The 6,155-nt window shown below is 48.1% G+C and overlaps 1 protein-coding gene across 1 annotated transcript in view; it reads left to right on the top strand.

Annotated features, from left to right (window-relative positions):
- The window catches only part of LOC106814328 (suppressor of lurcher protein 1-like), a 12,776-nt gene that overhangs the window by 897 nt on the left and 5,724 nt on the right, over positions 1-6,155 (top strand). The gene's annotated exons all lie outside the window — the stretch shown is intronic.

The following is a 6,155-nucleotide window of genomic DNA, read 5'->3' as shown; positions in this document are numbered from 1 at the left end:
CGTAAGTATATGTGCGACGTGAACTGCGTATGTGCGCGCGTACCTGCGCTCGTGCGCGCGTAGGTGTATGCGTTTGAGCGTGCGTGCGTGCGTGCGTGCGTAGGTAGGTGTATGCGTTTGAGCGTGCGTGCGTGCGTTGGTAGTGTATGCGTGCGTGTCCTGCGTGCGTGCGTGCGTGCGTGCGAGGTAGGTGTATGCGTGCGTGTCTTCGTGGCGTGCGTGCGTAGGTAGTGTATGCGGTGCGTGCTGCGCTGCGTGGTGTCTGCGTGCGTGCGTGCGTAGGTAGGTGTATTGCGTGCGTGTCTGCATTGTCTGCGTGCGTCGTGCGTGGCGTGGCGTAGGTAGGTGTATGCGTGCGTGTCTGCGTGCGTGCGGCGTAGGTAGGCTGTCTCGGTGCGTGTCTGCCTGCGTGCGTGCGTAGGTAGGTGTATGCGTGCGTGTCTGCGTGTTTGCGGTGCGTGCGTAACGTGCGTAGGTAGGTGTATGCGTGGCGTGTCTGCCGTGCGTGGGTGGCGTAAGAGGTGTATCGCGTGGCGTGTATGCGTGCGGTGCGTGAAAACTTCAATAATCGTGGTTTTTGATAGTAACTTTCATACTATTAATTTTAAATCAACGATACGTGGCGCCAAAACCTTTACAGTAAGCTGATGGTAACACTTGAAATCATATTTTTAAACAACTGCCAATTAGATGGCGATGTGTGTACCCTACAGGGAGATTGCTATCCGCAACTCGGCGGTGGTCAATATGTTTTCAATGAAACAGAGTATCCGCCGTGACGTTAGTGTACGTCAGTGTGACGTCATGTGCTATCTATACACCATAGATTAATTTGGTCTAAACCTATGCACGCCGATAATAATGATAGCCGAGTCGGTTTATACGTTAGAGTTGGGGTTAGGTTTTTGCATTTTTTATCGCTTGTTTCATGTTCTTGAATATACGGAAAGATCTGATGCGGAAGTTGATATGGTAGTATGGAATATGACCATGACAACCACCATTACCATACAGCAGGCTGTATCATTCATACTCGGAGATAGCCGATTTGTACGGTGACGCACACTGAACGTCGAAACCCGCCTGATTAACATTCCTCGTCAGGGAAAACATCATGCCACCCCGTAACTCCTCACCCTGAATAATCATTAGGTGACCAGACGTATCAATTTATAGCTTAGCCCGCAGTATTGTGCTCCAGTAGTGCCCAGAATGTTTAGCCGTGGCTCCCGGTCACCAAATAGCTACGGTTATATCTCACAGAGCCTTAAATGGACGCCAAGTGAATTACGTGGAACTGCGAAATAATATCCGACAAACAGACCGGAAGTATCCGCGTTGTGCGGAAACTAACGACCACATGAAGAGAAAGAATGCATCGTCTCCGAAGTCGAACTTTTTTAACTGACACTCGTCTCTAACGCCCATCTACGATTCATACGGATTTCTCAGCGTCACTACGACTTTATAACAAGAGCGTTGCCCTATCCAGAGGATACGGTCACGTGGAAAACCGCAAAACATTTATGCGATATCGCCCTAATAGATGGCAGACAATATAGGTACTGTCTTGCGATGCCTTATACGTTGATGTTCGAAGTGCTAAACATGTAAAATTGTTCCAATGTTAAATGTTTCGTATCTTACCAGAACCGACTTGAAAGATATTTTGATACGAGAGTTTAACATCTACGTGTAATAAAGTTAACTGCATGTATTTTTTATTTCGTTGACGAATTTATATTGGTAAGTTGACAGAAATGCTTAGGGTATGAGACATCCAGCGCGAGTAGTTTTTAGCAATAAAATATATTATATTATATTAATTATATTATTCGCCTTATGTTTACAATTTCTAAAATTAATACAAAATCATGCGACATGCTGCTTGTGTGGTACGTGTGCACACGTCTACCTCTCCCGCACCACCCCTCTATCTCGTTCTTTTATCTAACCGTCTCCCCCACAGCCCATCCACTCTCCAATACTCATAATCCCCTCATCAACCCACGCACCTCTCCTCCTCGTCCACGATCGTCACCCCTCTCCACACCGTATATCCCAATCCCCTACTATTTCTCTGCTCCCCTCATCATCTCACCGTCCGTTTCTTATCTCTCCCTCCACACATCGCTCCCATCCACTCTCCACCATTCCTACCTCTCTGTCTTCCGCATCCTCCACCTCTTTCCTATTCCGCCTCCATTTCTTCCCTACTTTTCAGTTTTCTTCCTCTTCTAGCCGTCCTCTCACTTTCCGCCTCTATTCTCTTCCCTACTTCTCAATTTTTCTTTCCTCTTCTACCGTCTTTCCCTTCCCGCCTCATCTCTTCCTACTTTTAGTTTTCTTTCCTCTTCTACCGTCCCCACTTTCCCGCTCTATCTCATTCCTACTTCTCAGTTCTTCCCTCCTCACCTCTCTCACTTTCCGGCCTCCATCTCTTTCTACTTGCTCAGTTTCTTCCTGTTCCACCGTCTCCCTTTCCCGCCCTCTAATCTGTTCTACTTCTCCGTTTCTCCTCCTCCCCACCGTCCTCTCTCTCTCGCTTTCAATTCTCTTCCTACTTCTCCAGTTTCTCCTCTCTCCACGCGTCTCTCCCTCTCCGCTTATCTCTCCTACGTTCTCAGTTTCGTTTCACTGCTTCCACCGTCCCTCTCCTCTCCGCCTCCATCTCTTCCTACTTCTCCGTTTCCTCCTCTCCCCATCACCTTCACCCTTCCCTCACCATCCCCCACCCGTGCAGCCGCCGTGTCAGCGCGCTATCCGGTCGCGTGCAGGGCTAGTTAGCCACGGCCCCGCTCCGCAACCGTTGGCTGCCTTGATTGACACAACAAAAGCAGAGTCGGGAGACCGCTAAGCCAGCGGCACGGCAGCTAGCGGCAGCATGCGGACGTGGCCAAGAGCGGCAGGTTAACTGATTGGTACGGCGCACCGTGCACCATGATAAACGCCTCCGACGTCGCTAGCGACGGCAATACGCGGTACACCGACGGACGCGCGCGCGCACAACGCACGTGGGAAGAAGCCGGCAGCAGAGGGGAACACCCAGAGCAAGGGAGGCAAGAACGAGAGAGCAGAGAGAGAGAGCGAGAGAGCAGAGAAGAGGCGAGAGAGAGACGAGAGAGAGAGCGAAGAGAGATGAGAGAGAGAGCGAGGCGAAGACAAGAGACGAGACGCCACCAATAACACTGCAACGCACATGATAGGAGACCGGTAAAGAGATAGACAGCGCGCGCGAGAGAGAGAGAGAGAGGGAGACACCCACCAACAACACTGCCAAGCGCACGACTAGCAGGAGCGCGTAAAGAGATGACAGAGCGAGAGAAGAGAAAGAGAGAGAGCAGAGAAGGAGAGAGAGAGATAGAGAAAGAGAGACCCATTAACAACACTGTTGCATGCTGATAGGGCGTTGAACGAGGAACCACATCTGCTTTACACAACACACCGGTAAGTACAGACAACCACGGGAAAGACACTATTAAATTCATGTCAGTGGCTTTACCTTGCAGTTCTGCAATTTCAATATCAATATCAATATCAATATCAATATATATGTTATTATTATAGATAATACTTGATATATTGATATATTGATATATTGATATATTTTGTTTGTTGACTTATTTATTTAATTAGAAATACTATGAAAGTAAATTTTATAGTAATGTACATTTGTTCTCTTTGTAACGCATAAATGCATCTATTTATGAATTCATAAACATATATTTATACGTCTATATATGAACTGTAGATCTACATATTTACTGTTACATATATATATATATATATAATATATATATATTGATTGTTGCGTGTGCATAATGCGCGTGCGTGCGTACGTTTCGTGGGTGTGCGCGTGGGTGCGTACGTTTTCGTGGGTGTGCGCGCGTGTGCGCATTCTAGTTCTCTCTTTCTCTCTCGCTCGTCTCTCTCTCTCTCTCGTCTCTTCTCTTTCTCTTTCTCTCTGCCTCTCTCTCTCTTCTCTCTCTCTCTGCTCTCCTCTGCTATATATATATTAATAATATATACTATATATATATCCTATATATATAGAATGTGTGTGTGTGTGTGTGTGTGTGTGTGTGTGTGTGTGTGTGTGAATGTGCGGTGGCGTGCGTGTTGGTGTGTGTGTGTGTTGTGTTTGTGTGTGTGTGTGTGTGTGTGTATGTGTGTGTGCTGTGTGGTTGTGTGTGTGTGTGTGTGAATGTGCGGTCCCGCGTGCCGTGTGTGTGTGTGTGTGTGTGTGTGTGTGTGTGTGTGTGTGTGTATGCTGTGTGTGTCGTCGCGGCGCGCGCAGTGTGTGGTGTGTGAATGTGGCGTGCGTGCGCGCGCGTTGGTGTGTGTTGTGTGTGTGTGTGTTGTTGTGTGTGGTGTGTGTGTTGTGTGTGGTGTGTGGTGTGTGTGTTGTGTGTGTGTGTGTGTGTGTGTGGCCTATTATATAATAGCATGAGTATATCAAATTCCTCCGCCGCAAATGCGGCATGATTTCTTGGGTAAATGAAGATCCGGCGCTTCATAATGATGAGTCTATATAGTATAAGTAAAATCTCAACGCGCATGCCCGTCCATCTCTGTTTGCGGCGACTGTAACTGGGCATGCGACTTCTTAACCATTTGTGCGAACACGAACACCACGTAACGTGTCGCAAGTATATCTAATCTCGCTACCACGTCGCACGCACGCACACGCACTACGCACGCACACGCAAGCAACGCGGCACGACGCAGGTTTAGCTAATCCTTGGCCGTCACAATAGCGTTATCAGTGGATTCGATTCCGCTTACATTCATTAGATCAACAGCGGTGTGGAAGCGGTACACTCAGGCTGATATCCACACCGCCACCAGCACCCCGATATACACGTAGACACACGCAGACACACACGACACACACACACTACACACACAACACAACACCATAACAGCACACACACACACACACACAACACACACACAACAACACACACACACACCACGCACACACACAGGCACACAACACACACACCACACACACACATCACACCACACAGCACACACACACACACACACACACACACACACACGCACACACGCACCACGCAAGCAGGCCAGCGTGCGACGCGCCAATGTTTACATGTTCCCATGATAGAGAAGAGACAGAGTGGCGGGAAAGAGAAGGGTGGGTGGGGGATAGAGAAATCGTACGTGGTTTAGAGATTGCAGTTTTGCTTTTGCTCATAAATACAAGTCTCTTATTAATGGGTGATCGCGTTTTGCGCATGCGCGACGCGGCCGTAACGACATCAAGATGGTTTGCTCTAGACATTAACGCAAGTCTATAGAACGTATACGAGTCCACATCCTGCTACCTGCGCGTAGCAAGTTTCCCAGTGAACGGTGTACGTGTAGTATAACTACGCTTCTTATGCATATATATAGTATATAATACATATATAAATATATACTATATATTATATATAGATTTAGATAGCAGATCAGAATATATATATATATATATATAGTATATAGTCAGCAGCAATATGCATGCGGAAAAAATGTAACCGTCTACTGCTTGGGCAGTATGGGTGAAAAGAACGTGTGCAACGTAAACACATTATCAGCGCGTAAAACAACAGAGCGAGCCGCGAGAACGACTGAACTATCGATAATCAACGACACTGATGATTGCTAATGGAAAACAACAACATCGATGAAAGCTCTACGATTCAAAAATCGTCGATGCTGAGCGTGTAACACGTGCGCTCAATTGCGTCGAATAGGTGTGTGTGGGTAATATCAGTAATATACACGTGTGTGCTCGCGTGCGTTGTATAAGTGCATGAGCGTGCGTGTGTGGTATACGTGTGCGTACGTGCGTGTAACACGTGTGCGTGCGTGCGTGTAACACGTGTGCGTAGTGCGTGTAATACGTGTGCGTGCGTGCGTGTGACACGTGTGCGTACGTGCGTTGTATGAGTGTGTGTGCGTGTAATACGTATGCGCGCGTGCGTGGTATACGTGGTGTGCGCGCGTGCGTTGTATGCGTGTGCGTGCGTGCGTGTAACACGTGTGCGCGCGTGCGTGGTATACGTGTGCGTGCGTGTAACGCGTGTGCGCGCGTGCGTTGTATGCGTGTGCGTGTGTGCGTGTAATACGTGTGCGCGCGTGCGTGGTAT

This window comes from Priapulus caudatus, unplaced genomic scaffold, assembly GCF_000485595.1.
Source record: "Priapulus caudatus unplaced genomic scaffold, Priapulus_caudatus-5.0.1 Scaffold905, whole genome shotgun sequence".
Lineage (NCBI taxonomy): Eukaryota > Metazoa > Priapulida > Priapulimorpha > Priapulimorphida > Priapulidae > Priapulus > Priapulus caudatus.
The sequence above is the reverse complement of the archived record's forward strand: the minus strand, read 5'-3'. Positions and strand labels throughout refer to the sequence as shown.